This window comes from Callospermophilus lateralis (genome assembly GCF_048772815.1).
Source record: "Callospermophilus lateralis isolate mCalLat2 chromosome 8 unlocalized genomic scaffold, mCalLat2.hap1 SUPER_8_unloc_1, whole genome shotgun sequence".
NCBI lineage: Eukaryota > Metazoa > Chordata > Mammalia > Rodentia > Sciuridae > Callospermophilus > Callospermophilus lateralis.
In genome coordinates, this window is record NW_027510150.1 from 12,776 (window position 1) to 28,643 (window position 15,868).

The following is a 15,868-nucleotide window of genomic DNA, read 5'->3' on the forward strand; positions in this document are numbered from 1 at the left end:
TATGTAACTTTAGCTGTTTTATTTGAAATAATTCTCAAAATAGGATTAATTGAACTTCAAAATTTATTATTCCAAACAACCTGTTAATATTTTTCCAATAGTCACTTAGTGATTGCAACACATTGTAAAAATACAAATAACTAGCCCAGGATCCTGCAGACATTCACATTTCCCTCCTTTCCATTCTTTCCCTACACACGCCACAGAACCCTTGTGCTTGAATCAGTGGAATTTTCAATAAACAATTTTCATTTTCATTTTTTCCAAAGTGTTTGGTTTAAAAAATGTAACAGAATCTGGACTTAGATTGCCTACTCTAAAAATTTTATCCCAACTCTCTTTTCTGATCCTACAAAACACTTAAAGCTCAAACTCTGTTAAGCATCTCTGTCAGACATTTTCTTTCAAAAAGGAAATTAGGAGCAATCAATCATGACAGCCTGAGGGAGTTTCCAATGAAAAGAGTTATTTGAATATCTGCCTTCAAGGTTTCACCTCTTAATTTCTTATGAATATGTATTTCTCTTTTCATAAAATAAAAAGTGTAAGAAGAAACAAAAGCATTGACAGTACAAACCTTTAATGCACACTGTCTTTAAAAGGGCTCTGCTCATTTTGACCTTATGTTTAGGAAAACCGTAACCAAATGTATATTGATTAGCTACCAGAATTTATTTTTTCTTGGTTTTTCCACTTTAATTCTAGGATTTTAATTATATTAGTACCATTGAAAATCAAAACTGGTAAAGTAGTAGTTAATTTTTAATTCTAATGCAGTTGTACAATAGATATGGATTAAAGATAATCAAAAGGGCACATTAAATGTCTTTCATATTAAAACATTTCCTCTCTAGAGAACAAATCTCCTAATGGCAGTGTGGGCAGATTCTGTAAGTTCCTAAACAGTTTCAATTATTGACAGTCTGATAGTGATAGTGTTTAAAACTCTGATTGTCCTATGTGATGATTGTAATTCTCTTCATCCTAGGAGAGAAAGAGGTGTGTTCTCATCTGTCACTCCTGATGCAGACAGAGTACACAGGGTGGCAAGAGGAGACACTACCCACTACCTCTTCTAGGTTTATATTGTTACAGTATATTGGGTGATTAGCAATTTTTATAATATGCTATGCTTACAAACATTATTTCTATTTTTCAATATACAAAACCAAAAAATCTTTAGTAGACTATGGAGATATGATTCTTCTTGTAAATCATTTACTATGAAAATTAAGCAGTAAATGTGCCTGTAATCCTAGCCTCTCAGGAAACTGAGGCAGGAGGATCTTGCCTTAAGGAACTAAGTAACTCGGTGAGACCTTGAGCCTAAATCAAATAATCAAATACAAAATAGGACTGGGGAGGTGACTCAGTGGTCCAGTGCCCCTGAGTTCAATCCCTGTAACCAAAAAAAGAAAGAAAATTAAAGAGTTGAATGCAGGTGTGGGGAAAAAGTAAAGAGGAAAAAGAATTTCAAAAATATAAGTGAAGAAGTAACAGTGCTACTTGCAGTAACAACCCCCAATATTATGGTTTCTTGTTTTTCTTTTTGCAGTGCTAAGGATTGAACCCAGGGCCTCATGCATGCTGGAAGTTCCCCAGTCCTTACAGTACATCCAATGATGATATAATGACTGTTGTTTGGATTATAATGGACTAAATAAATTCCTTCTTTAGTCCTTATGTGTGAGGGTTCTGTTAGTATAACAAGCTACCTGAGATAATCAACTTAAAAGAGGAAAGGTTTCTTTTAGCTCACAGTTTTGGAGGTTGTAGCAGATAGTCATCAACTCACTGCTTTTGTACTTGATTGAATACACTGTCAATTCATGACTGAGGGGAAGCAAAGAGAGAGAGAAAGACATGGGAATGCCAAAATATCCTTTGAAGGCATAGTCCCAACAACAGGAAACCTCCCACTAGTCCCCCCCCTCTTCCAACAGTACCAAGCAGAGGACCACACCTTTAGCACACTAATATTTCCATTTCCCAAATACAGCAGTCGCCAAATTTGAATCTCATTGAAAGACACACCAAAGAGTCAGGAAGATGGAAAACAGTGTTTGCTAATAATTCCCTCTCAATCAGAGTACCTTCTTATCCATACATAAAACAAAATTCTGTGGTCTGTGCAAAATTCTGTGACCTACCACAGCCTTTGCCTGCAGTAGATCACATATCAGGACACATCCTCAGGGAAGATGGCTGACAGAAAGAGAAAAGAGAGAGTTAAACTTGGTTTCTTATGGGACACTCACCAATCTAATCAAAGAGAGGGCAATGGTAGGGAATAAACTGGGATTATTGATCTAGTTCATGTTTGTCAAACTGGATCCTCCCTGGAATCACCAGGGGATCCTTACAAAATATTAGTGCCTTGGTCTTTTTCCCAGAGACTTGGATTTAATTGGCAAAGGTCTTCAAAATAATGTTTTTTCTTCAACTATGCATCTCTAATTTTTAAAGTAAAAAATCCTATTACAGTGGGTATCATGAGCTTAATTTAGTGTTGCTAGTGAATACCACTTACAAATTTAGTATCACATTTAATTGTAAGCATGATCATCATTGTTTCAAGATTGAGAGGGAGGATGCATAAGTAATTAACATGACCAGATAAAATTAGTATAGTTTTTCATACTCAATATCAGGCTAGGTTCCACCTGTGATGTCATGCACCTCTATCCTGTTGTGTACCTCAGGGATTCTTTTGGCTCCACTGATGAGGTCCTGGGATTTGAGGGCACATCATGGAGTGAACATTGAACATTTAGTTACTAGCATTTCTCCATTTCAATTTAATACAGGAGAGTGAAGACCTGAAAAGCTGTGAACATAGCAGGAATACAGAGGAGGGAAAGATGAGAGCAGGGGGCATAAAACAAGATGGCAGATAACAGACCAAAGCAACAGAATTGAAAATAGTTATGAATTTCTAGAAAATGAAGGAGTTTGTTTTTCATAGAAAAATTATGACTACTTGCAAAAATATAAAACTATAGTAACTCTACATAGACACCTGCATACATAATCATTTCCCTCTCTTCCCTTACTGATTTGCCTCAAGTATAAAGATGGTTAAAAATGTCATTATATTTTTAACATTTGGGGCAACACAGTACAATATCCATTTGTACTGTGAGCAAAGGGAAGCTCTATGGCTCTTATCACGCTCAAACTCCATGTCTTACATAGATGCCTCTATCTTACTTACACTTTTGAAGAAAATAACCTTGCAAACTCTCCAAGTTGTAATGGATGGAATTTGTTTTTTCTCTTTTTGGGTAAAGAATGTATCATTTCCATGAAAGATAGTTAAACTATCTCCAGTGGATGTGTGCCACTGATATTGCCTGTAGTTTTAATATGGTTAGAGTGTCTGTATGGGTTCTGAGTGACCAAATTTGGGCAGACAGTGGTGTGCCATGTTGGATTCTCTAGTAACAAGCCCCAAACTTCAGAATAATTTTCAATTGTTCATTAGGTAATTTTTCTTGAGATGAACATCTTTGAAAAGGATGAGAGTAAGCAGGCATGGCCAGAGGGAGATGAAAACAGCAATACAGTCTCAGAAGCCTCAGGAGTTCTGAAATGGAAGGAGTGAGAAGTTGGCGTAAGGAGGTCAGGTCTTTAGACCCTCTCATTTATCAGTCAGGAATACAAGATGACCTTGAAATGGTGTATGATCTTGTTCACCCCTCCAGCTGTAGCCATGACAAGATGGATGAGAACACAGAACTTATGCCAGCCACACCCCTCAGCAGCTGGGCAGGTAACTCCCTCATTTCAAAAGGAGCCTCTGGTGCCACAGAGCAGCATTTGCCAGGGGGTCTCCGGGAGTTGTTCTGAATAGTATTCCATTTTCATTTTACCAGCCAGCACTCACCACCACCCTTTGCAGTGATCTGTCTGCATCACAGAGACTGGGGGTATAGGACCCCTATTTCCCAGAATTCATTACCAGCCAGATCCCAGATCAGATGTTACTAGCAAGAAGCCTGGTATGAGGGTTCCTAGACAGAAGATCAGTAGAGACAATTACTACTTCTCTGCAAGCTCTTGCAACATCTTTTCCTGGCTTTTCCTAAAAAGATAGCTCAGATAATTGATGATGTGTATCTCACAACAATAATGCTGGACTGGACCATCTTACTTTCCAATGCTTTATATAAAAATGTAATATCCTGTATTAAAACATCTGAAGTACTTTCTGTTTTCCAGTCACCATTACTGATATATTTGTTGATTATTTGATGCATTTGTACATGTTGCTGAAAAGCCTATGTACTCCAAAATCATGGGACAAAAAAGGTTAGGAGCTGACCAATCACAACCTAAACAACTTTGTAAACATTCTGCTAACAACAGAATCATAGCAATGCTCATACAAGTATTTTTTTTCCTAATTTAAAGAAAATATATGCTAAGTTTGTAACAAAGCAAAAAATAATTTTAAAGCAAAGGGCAATGTGTAAAAGAACTGGAGAAACCAATGGAACATGCCCTTGTCAAAGGACATGGCCAGGAGCCAAGAGGAGCTCAGTTTTGCATGATACAATTTCTCTACATTCAGTATATTTGCTATCAGTTGGCACCATTCCTTGGAAACAAAACATCAATATACAACAATAACACACAAACTGATGTGACTTCTAAGGTACAATGACATTATTACCCTCATTTTCACCACACATGTACTAATTTATATTACAGAAACAATTGTTGTAGCAAAACATAATATTGTCCTTTTCAGTACTTTATTCCTAAGCAATGCACTCTGTATGGTGTTCCTGATGACCTGGCAAATCATTGGCTCGACCTGTATTATGTCTTTTACAAGAGTCCTATGATGCCTTTCTGTGAATTTTATAGATGAGAAAGGCAAAGTCAATATAAAAAGAATTCTTTACTCATTTGACTTGCATTAATACTTTCTAATTGATCTCATTCTAGATACTCTTGCCCAAAGGCTAACCCTTAGTCTCTTCTCTAAGTAGCAATCGCTATGCTAAAGGTAACCTAATATTTTTTTTTTCCTTAAGGACTTCCAGGACTCCTCAACATATCGAGAATGAGATCCCCAATCCTGCCTGTGTCTATGAGGGTACACAATCCTCTCTATGTGCTACTTGTTCTACTCAATTCCTCCCAATGCTTCACCTCCCTCTTTGTTTCTCAAACCAGCGAACCATGCTAGCTCCTCAGAGTCTGTCTAAACAGGTGGAAGTACATTCTGTCTATGTACAAGTCATTCTGTCTCTCCATTGACCTCTATTTTAACAGAGAGGCCTTCTGGGGCCATCCCAATGAAAATACCATCTTTACTTCTTCACAGCACTTCTGAAAAAATGTTATACATATATGTGTTTTATTTTTTCTCTACCTAACTTGGATTTCAAGTACTTCAGAATCTAGAATGGTGCATATAGCACATTAAATGCACTCATAAATATTTGGCAACTGAACCAATAAATTGGAAATATGTAGAAGACAAGTTAGACATCAGCAAATCCCTAAAATAAAATAGAATACACTGTAGAAATGGCCTCCATTGTCCCAGTTTGTGTTATTTCATCTATATGTTCCCTTCCACTCCATACATGAATTTTATTCATTCCATGGTTCTTGTAGAGATTTCCTTTCATGTCTAAGGTACAACTTCTTAAATAGACTTTTGGTAGATTTATTATTTTTTAGGTACTCAACAGTTAAGGAACAACACTATACATGTGGAATTTATAGACTTTGTCAGTAAGTTAAAAATAGATTTTCCTTTGTTAGAGTCTGTAAACAAGTCTGGATGGCGCCTGGCAAAATGCCAGAGGGAGTGGTTTGTAAAGTAACAAAAGCGAGCCATTAAATGTGGAGATTCCTGATTGGTTGACTGCTGTATCTAGTTTATGCTAATTAAGATAAGCTGTGCAAAATGTATAAATACCTCTGTTATCTTACAATAAACGGCTTCCATTCCTGCTGCATCAAAGTACACAAGTTATTCGTCACCCCCCGCTTATTTTGCCCAGCCAGCCGGACTGAGGCATTCCTTGGTAAATGGTTTTGGAGAGGTGAGAGGTCTTGACGCTCTAATGTGTATATGTGTGTGTATATATATATACATATATATACATATATATATATATATATATATGATATTTTGCATTTTAAATAAGCATATTTTTATTTTTAGAAAAAAAATAAAAGGTAAATTATTTTTATTCTACAGAAAAAGAGCAGTAAAATATTTACCTGATTTTCCTGGGCTTTTTTTAACCAGCTTTTAATCTTTGACTAATTTGTTGATTTCCATAAATCTTATAATCACATTGTAAGATAAAAACAAATGTAACCTCTGATTTAAAATTTAGTTAGCAATATTGGCTTATCTCAATCTTCTCAAGCTCCCACTATATTCGCCATACATGTAAAGAAAAGAAGAACATTTCTAACAGTATGTCCTAGTTTAGTCTACTACAACAAAATGACATCAACAGGATGGCCTATAAAAAACAGAAAGTCAAGTTTCTCATAGCTCTGGGGCTGGAAGTCTGAGATCAGTGTGTCAGCCTGGTGAATTTTGAGGGCCCCATCCAGGCTCTGTGCACACATGGGAGAGAGCAGAAGAAGGAAGCCAGTTCCCTGGTGACTCTTAGGAGTACACTCACCATAATTAAGAATGTAACACCCTCATGAGCTCATCTAATCCTAGATTTAGTCCATGATACACCACCAGAAGTCCAGTAGCTGTGTTTCAAGTACTATGTGATAGTTTCTCTGGAATAGAGATTATCATAACTAAATTGAGAAATATACATAACAGCAGATGAGCATTTGCCTTGTCCACATGATTGTAGAAAGGCACATATGTTGGCCCACCTGCCTGATACTTATCCTGGGTTTACAAACTTAAGGTTTTTCTGTTCATAGAAATTTAAGTAACTTCCTATCCACTTAGCAGTGCTATCTAAAGGAGCCTAAATGTTGTTTCCATAACCCCAATCTCTGATGATGGTATTTATTTATGTAACTATTTTCTGCAGTAGGGGGTCTTGAACCTAGTGCCTAGGCAAGCCTCTGCCACTGAACTCCACTCCCAGCCCTGTTTATTTAAAATATGCAATTAGGAGACCATCACCAACACCACTCCAAGATACACACATATGCACTCAATATGTCTCAAAGAAAATGGACAACTGCATGTCATCACAGACTTGCAGGCCTAATATTCACAACGAAAATGAAGAGTAAATGTGCCAGGGACAAGAAGGATCGCTGGTGGCAATGCATGTTGGAGACAAATTCTAATGTCATAGTGTGTTTGGAGTATCCAAAATCCAGGACGTGGTGGGATCCATTTCACTTTGGCAGAGCACGAGGCAACTAAATCTTAACATTCTCTGAGATTGGCATTAATAGCCACACATTTACCCAGCATGTAGATGAAAATCTTTGCATGAATAAATAGCAAGCCCAGGGCATCCATACATTTGGCTTGTTAGCTGTACTTTCTACTAGAAGCCACACTCACCAAGGGATAGTAAACATAAATAAAGTCTAACTGGCTTATTAAATCAAATTGCAACCAAAATAGCAAATGAAAGAAACAAAAAACAATATGAATAAGTTAGTTATATCTTAAAACTAAATACCTTAAATCTAAAAAAATGTAAATTACATTCATTTACGTATTTTATTTTGAAATTTTGTGTAGTTCACATATAACATTATATGCATTTATTATTTACTACAAAGACCATTTAAAAAAATGATTGTGGACATTTTCAGTAGAATGAAAGAGGAGAAAGAACAGAACTTACATGAAAAAAAAATCAACATGATTTAACAATTGAAACAGAGATAATAAAAGTATAATAAAAAGAGAAAATTTGCTAAAACAATTTAAAGCTAGAATAGTGAGAGTGAAGTACTAATTTAATACTCATTTTTAAACATAAATAGCAAAATTCAAATTCTATTACGGATGAATAAATGAAAATGTTAATAATATTTTCAAAGTCTATAGATAAATATGGTATAAAGACAACACAAATTCAACATAAGATTTATTGATATCTTTAAGGGGGAATAAAAAATTTAGTAAAACACAAATTGAAGAATAAATGTACTCACTGAAATCTATTGAATATGTTTGAATTATAAAAAAAAAGACAAGATAAACACAGCACTTTAAGAATTAAAACTAACCTGGGAGAGTCTTTGGCAAAAATAAATTCCAAATGACAATATTACAAATATTTATAGATTTTCAGAGAAAACTTGTTGGCTTGATAATTTTATACCCACCTTTTTTTTTATTCCTACATGAGTGACTACCTGAAAGCAGTAAAATCTTCATAGGTTCAAAAATTTGTTCCCAATTATTTCTTCTAGAAAAAATTGCTTGAAGACCCACCTATGAAGCACATGAAATAAAAAGCAAAATTAGAAAAGTCTTAATTAAATTTTAAAAGTTTTTTCATCTCCTATGGGACCATCAAAAATACACCCTTTTTGATAGGAACCACTGAAATAATTCTCATTTTCTGAGAAACTCAATAAATTTAGCTTCAATTGTTACAATTATATGTTAGAGAGTTGTAGGTGAAAATGTAGCTGAAATAGAAGTAGCACATATGTCAGAAAATGCAGGGTGAATAACTTGCAATTCAGATAACAACAAATAAGTGTTTTAACATGCAGAAAAATGAAGATAAAAATAGACTTCTAAAATTCTTATGTAATTAGTTATATTACTATGTACTATATATTACTGTTCCTTCTTCTATCATTACCACTAGTGTCACTGCTGACACTGCTCCTAATGATACAATTAGACATGTCATGTATGGAGTATTATGCTCTCATGCAACCTAATACATGTTTTACACAATTAACAATCACATAAATCATGAAGTTTGTACCGGTATTGTGTCCATTTCATGAATTTAGACATGAAGAGTCAGAGATTTTTAGCAATTTGCCCAAGATCTTACAAATCTTTCAAATTACCATGTGATCAAAGATTAAATCCATGACAATTTTTATGAGTTTGAAAAAACTCACTAAATAACCTTGTAATTAAATTTAAGAAATGCCTTTGGAAGACCTTGGCTTAAGGCACCATTGGCTGAGAGATTCATAATTTTCTTTAAATATAATTATACTGATTAAAGTAAAAACATCCACACTATCAGAAAAAAATGCCCAAATGCTCACTTACTTACTTTTTAAGATTGAAGTAAATTTTAACAAAATAAATTTTACTTTCAGTATTTAAATTTAAAAGTTATGTATTTTATGATGAAAAACAAAATAGCAAGTTAAAGCAAAAACATTGAGGGTAGCCCATGGGTCTAAGAAATCCCAAAGAATATTTAGAACTTGTCAATAAAATGTCCCCTCTAGGCTTTGGCCACTTTTGCCTGGCACAGCAGAAGGGTAAGAATGAAGTTATAGCTTTTCATGGTCAGATTAAATATTTGGATCAATTTTTAAAAGCTTATATTGGTGATTAAATTCCAAGAACAGCTTTCACAGTCAAAATGATTCATGAATACCTTACAAAACATTTTAGGATCTTTTGAGCACTAACTGACAATAAAGGATGTGTGTAGACTCTTTTGCCCCTTTTTATGGACACTGCAGCCCAGTTTCCCTTGGATCCACTGCCAATTTGGGGTACTCCTTTCTTGCTTCACCATGTGTGTATTTCCAATGGTCTGCAGGTGTGTCTCTTTATTCTGAAAAGTGTGGCCCTTGGAAAACAGGGTCACCTTGTGCATGGCCTAAGAGGTCTAGGAGTCCATGGAAAGTTTTATCTGTTGCTGGGAACCCTAAAGCCCTTAGCCATCAGATGACTGGAATAGGAATTACAAAAGCCCACGTGGTGTCCAGTCATGGGTAATTGGGTGGGGGGCAGAAAGTTGCAGGGGTGAGGCTTCTCCAGTTATTCTAACCCATCCTCCTACTTATCTCCTTTATAGAGTAACAGTAATCCAGGGTTGTCTTATTAATCTCTGGTTACCTACTTTGTTTCCTCAATAGGAATATATGAAACACATGGAATATTTTATCTGACCTTAACTCATTAGTTCATTTGGGAATCATTCACTTAATGGGTTCCAGCCCTATTTTATATCAGGCTAGATAACAGGAGACACCTTGAATGTGGAAACACTGTCAGATTCTATCCAAAGTGTTCCAGTCTCCAATCTTTGCAAGAATATAGAAAATCAAACTGATAAAGCTATCCATACATGAACTGTCCCATCTGTAAGTATAGGTTTTTGAGATTCTAGGGACTGCATGCATAAACAAAATTAATAGACCCTGCATATATGTTTGTTGAATGAAAAAACATTGAGCATACAGATACTTCTACCTCTATGTCAAGCTACTAAAATGAGTAAATTTATAGATGAAAAAGCATCATAGCCAATGCCCTGACTGGATAAATGAGGATGTGAACGCCTGGGTATATGAGTTACTGACTTACTCTCCAAATACAGCTCTTTGACACAAAGCAAAAATGTTTGAACTAAAATTTTTACCTTATTTCACCTTGGTTCTTCCAAGACCATCCTCTATTATCTTTCTGCTTTTTTTCCTCCCACTGCTGGGGCTCAAACCCAGGGCCTTCCACATGGTAGGTGGGTGCCCCACTGTGAAACCATACCCCAAGCCTCTGCTTCATTCCTGCCTACCCTGTTTTGAAGCCCCTCATCTAAATTTTCTTTCTAAACCTAAAATCTCCTTCATATTTCCTTAAATTTCCAGTTGTTCCCTTTCTTTAAGCCACAGAATGTATTTTTCCAGACTTGTTTGTTCTTGGACCATCTACTTGTAATTTGTGACAATAGAAGACAACTCGAAATCTTGCTGGCTGCTAGAAGACAGGGAAGTGTCACTTCCATGCTGAACCTACTACTTTTTCCTGGCAACTACCCTCATATTGCAATAAGAAAAGGTCTTTTTTTAAAAATAAAGGAGATAAAAATAAAAAGTTGCCACTGTCAATATCTAATTTTCAAAATGTTAAAATATCATTCTCACAAAATGTAAAAGGAAGGTAGGATGAAGTTCTATTCAGTGATTCAGGGAAAATACAGGAGTCCCTGATTATCTGTGATTACACTTCCTCCAGTTTCAATTATCTGGGATCAATCATAGTCTAAAAACATTAAATGGTAAGTTTAAGAAAAAACAATCAATTCCTAAGTTTTAAATTCCATGCTGTCCTGAGCAGCATGATGGAATCTCACCCTTTCTGTCTCGTCCATCCCAGGGGGTAAATCACGCATGTCATGTACATCCATTCTGTACAATGTGCTGCTGGTGCCTAGAGGTCTTCTTGGTTTCCAAGTGGATCATCATGGCAGCAGAGTGCTTGTGTAACAGTGGCCCTTACATAGCAGCCTCCCACTGCATCACAATGTCTGTGCCACTCATCTCATCACATTTCTCAATCACATGATGCTGGAGATGACAGTAGCATTGAGAAATGGGAGGAGATGGAGAGACCAATAACTTGTATTATAATATATTGTTATGATCACCCCATTTCTACCTGTTAGTGACTGCTGTTATTTTTTTTATTGTCCTTAATTTATAAACTACATTTAATATATATATATATATATAAACTGTATATAAAGGGCTCAGTAATATCAACAGTTTCAGACGTCCACTAGGGATCTCAGAGTGTATCCTTCAAGTAGAAGGAGGAACTACTGTACAACAGGAAAACAAATCCAGATCAAAAGAAAATTGGGGCAGCTCAGGAGGCCACAGCAGGAGGATCACAAGTTGAAGGCCAGCCTCAGCAATTTAACAAGACTCCCAGAAACTTAGTAAGGGTTTTTTTTTTTGTTGTTGTTGTTGTTGTTTGTTTGTTTGTTTTTAGAGAGAGGGAGAGAGAGAGAGAGAGAGGGAGAGAGTGAGAGAGAGAGAGAGAGAGAGAGAGAGAGAGAGAGAGAGATAGAATTTTTTAATATTTATTTTTTTAGTTTTCGGTGGACACAAAATCTTTATTTGTATGTGGTGCTTAAGATTGAACCCACCATCGTGCACATGACAGGTGAGCAAGCTACCGCTTGAGCCACATCCCCAGCCCCTTAGTGAGGTTTTTGTCTCAAAATAAAAATAAAAAGGACCAGGGATGTAGCTCAGTGGTAAAGTGCCCCAGATTTAATCCCTGGTTGAAAATAAAAATAAAATGTTGGCCTCACAATTTAAATTTTCTTCTCTTTTTAAGCCTTCCTTTAGAGAACTTATAATCTCAATATTTAAAATATTATCTCCATTAGAAGTCTGAGGCCTTTTGATCCTGAGTTGGGATTAAAATTTTACTGAAAACGACAACTGGCTCTTGATTATATGATAATTACCTGAAGTTCAAAACAATGCAAGCTGAGTCCCACAACTGAGCCACACGGCCCACATGGCTGCTATGTTCTATTAATTTTGTATTCCCATGGTCCCAACACCAGGTGTTCAAAGATTACTGCAAACATTACCTTTCCTTTATTTCCCACACCCATTTGTTATAGAGAAACCAGATAAATACTCAAGTGTTAGTGGACCTGCCTCCAGCCTCGCTTCCCTGCATCAACACACAGGTTGATGTCCTTCTGCTTCCTATCCCCATGAACTAGCCTCTGGCCTGTTTTGCTCAAGCCTCACTCTCTCCCATATTGCCAGATGAAGCATCTTAAAATATGACTTTCATAATGTCTTCTGCTTAGAAGTTTTCGTAGTCTCCTCACTGCTGGATTAGGAAAGGTAGCCTTCTTTATTTTTAAGGCTATTTATGAGTTGGCCCTAACCTACATTCTGATATTAATTTCTTCTCCTTAATACATTGCAATTGTCATTCCAACCTCCCCATATGCCTTGCCCTCTCTGCCTCAACATCCCAGATCTTGTTTCCTTCATGTCTATCCTCAAAATGTCCTGCTTCTTCTCTACACAGGCAGTGATTTTAGAAGGAGGCAGACATACAGCAAAAGGACACACCTTAAAAGTCCCATCTTCTTTGACTCCTGTATTCATGGAGGGGAAATAAGTGGTTGATAGCTATCAATTCCTCATTATATGGTTCCCTTACTCATAATCTTCAATAAGTATTTTAAGGCCTCCTCATTGTGTTAAAATAGAGCAATGAATGAAAGTGACAATATCCTATCCTCAAAGACATCATATCAGAAACAAAATAAATGTCTATTCTATTGAATGGTATTAACTATGTCCTTTGTATAAAACCATAATAACAGATACTCTGCTGGGTAGTGAGAGGGGAGGGGACCTATGTAGACTAAAGTCAGATGTAGATGAGGAGCCAGTGCTTGCAGTTCTTTAGACAAGCTGAGATGATAACCTAAGCTAATGGCAGTACTGGAGGCAGGATAAATACTAGGATTTTTCAACCTAATATTGAAGGCAGAGCTTATAGGCATTAGGTTCAACATATAGGTTAAATGACAGTAGGAGATAAAGGAGAACTTTTAAAGAGGATTTTGAGGTTTTTACTGAAACCAGTAGAATAAAGTTCTAACTAAAAGAGGAGGGAAGACTAGAATGGATATTAGTTTAGGAAAAATTACAAATAATTTTGAAAAATTTTACTTCAATGTTCCTTTTTGCTATAATTTGGGTCTGGAATGCCCCTCAAAGGTTCATGGTTGAAGGCTTGGTTAACATGCAGCAAGTTCACAAGTAGAACATCTGGGAAGTGACTGGATCAATGAGCGCTCTGATCTCATCCATGGATTGATCCACTGATAGCTCAATGGACCACTGGGAGCTGGTGGAGTCTATAAAAGGTAGGACCTGGTAGAAAGAATAGGTGCTTCAAGATGTGCATGCTGAGACTTGTCACTAGCTTCTTTTCTCTCTCTCTCTCTCTCTCTCTCTCTCTCTCTCTCTCTCTCTCTCTCTCTCTCTCTCTCTGACTCTCCTTCCTGGCTACCATGAACTCAGCACATTTTCTCTACCACACCTTTTCCCCTAGATGTTCTCTCTTGCCTCAGGCTCAGAGCTATGGCACAATAGACCATGCACTGAAACCATGAGTCAAAGTAAACATCTTTTTCCTTCAAGTAGATCATACCTTGTGTATTGGTCACAATGACAAAAAGCTATGACAAAAAGCTATATTATTATATCTGAGAATGAGGATTAGAATATAGACTTCACTGTCATATATAACTTAGAAGAACAAATAAATTTGAAACAAGAAAGAAGAATAAGAGCTTTAATTGGTTAAAAAAATGAAGAGTAGTCAGCTCACTGTGTGAGTGGAATTCAAGGCAGAGGTCTTAGTGGGAAACCTCTGGTAGCCATCAGCAAGTAGATGGGACTTAAAGGAATGGGTTGATATAAAACCACCTGGGGTCTATGATCCAATGAGGATGAGATCCCACAACTGACTTTTAGAGCACTCCAAACCATGGGAAAGAACCCATAAAGGAGGCTGAGACAGAGGAGCTGGTGAAGGATGGGGAGAATCGAGTTGCACAGGACACCAACAAAGTTTTTCACGAAGAAAGAGAACAGAATTGTTCCCAATGCTGCCTCATGAAGCAAGATGATGACTAATACAGTATTGATGGGTTGAAGCTCCTGGAGTAGTTTTCTGACCCTCATCCACCCCCACTGCCTTTAGGTATTCAATAAACAGTCATTAACTGCTGCCCCTTGTCACTGCTGCCTCATGTTCTCAGGTAATAAATTATGGTGACAAGTTTTCCAGTGAAAGTACATTCCTGGCTTATCTCAAGTGAAATTTGAAGGCACTACATCTAATACATGCTCCAAGAGTCCTTCAATTAGTATAAATCCTTCAGGTACGAAGTCCATTTCCAAGCTGAAAGTGACTGTGGCTAAGTGGCTACAGATACTCATTTCAGTCTATCTTTTATTCATGTCAGCCTTAGTCACATTTACAGTTTGAGGAGTCTATTACTTCAAAATGCCTCCCAAGAGGAGGGGGGGAGTTACTAAATAAATCAGTATATATATATATTAAGTGCCAAAGTGTATTCCGTGTGAACTTTTCCTTTCCTTTTTTTTTTTGCTTTAGCACTTAATGTCTAAAACCAATCTACTCTTTCTAGAGAGAAACAAGGAAAAAATTGTGCATTTAGCATTTCATTATTTTCACATGAAAACATTCTATTATCTGCTGTTCAAAATGACCCCAAGTACATAGAAGACTGTGGGTGGCCTAATAAAATCTATTCCCCTGAAAGACTGGGACATGTTACAGTTCCCTGTTCTTGTTCTGCAGTCTTTCAGTACAGTCACTGTTTCAAGTCTACTTGAGGAATAGACCTGCTTCCTCCCAGGCCCAATGACCTTTATAAATGACAGCAAATCTCTGTTGAATGAAAGACAAAAGGAAAGAGAAAAAACATTAAGATATTTTGTCCTACTTTTTGTGACTTGTTGAAAATAATCATTTGTCACACTGGGCCTATTTGTCACACCGGAGCTTTGTCTCTTTTGCCCGAAGCCTCTGACAGGCTCGATGAAAAAAGCGAAAGTGAAGATGAATTGGCAGCAGGATGGTTTCTGCTCTGTCTCCCAGTCTTTTTAATTTTTCTTGTGATGAAATATATATACAATATCAAGTCAGGGAAGTGAAAGAAACATCTATGGGGAGAAGGGAGAGTAACTAAGTCCTTTTTATAGTAAAGAAACAGCTATTAAAAAATATCTGTCTCTTCCACTTTCTGTAGTCCAGTTTTACCCCCAGTCTTTGTATCTGTAAAATGAAAATGTGTTTTCCCTTGGAAAAGAGAAATGACAGATGGCTTGGGGAGGCCAGGGATTGAGAGGAGATGAAGGGAGGGAATGGAGAACTCGGGCTAAA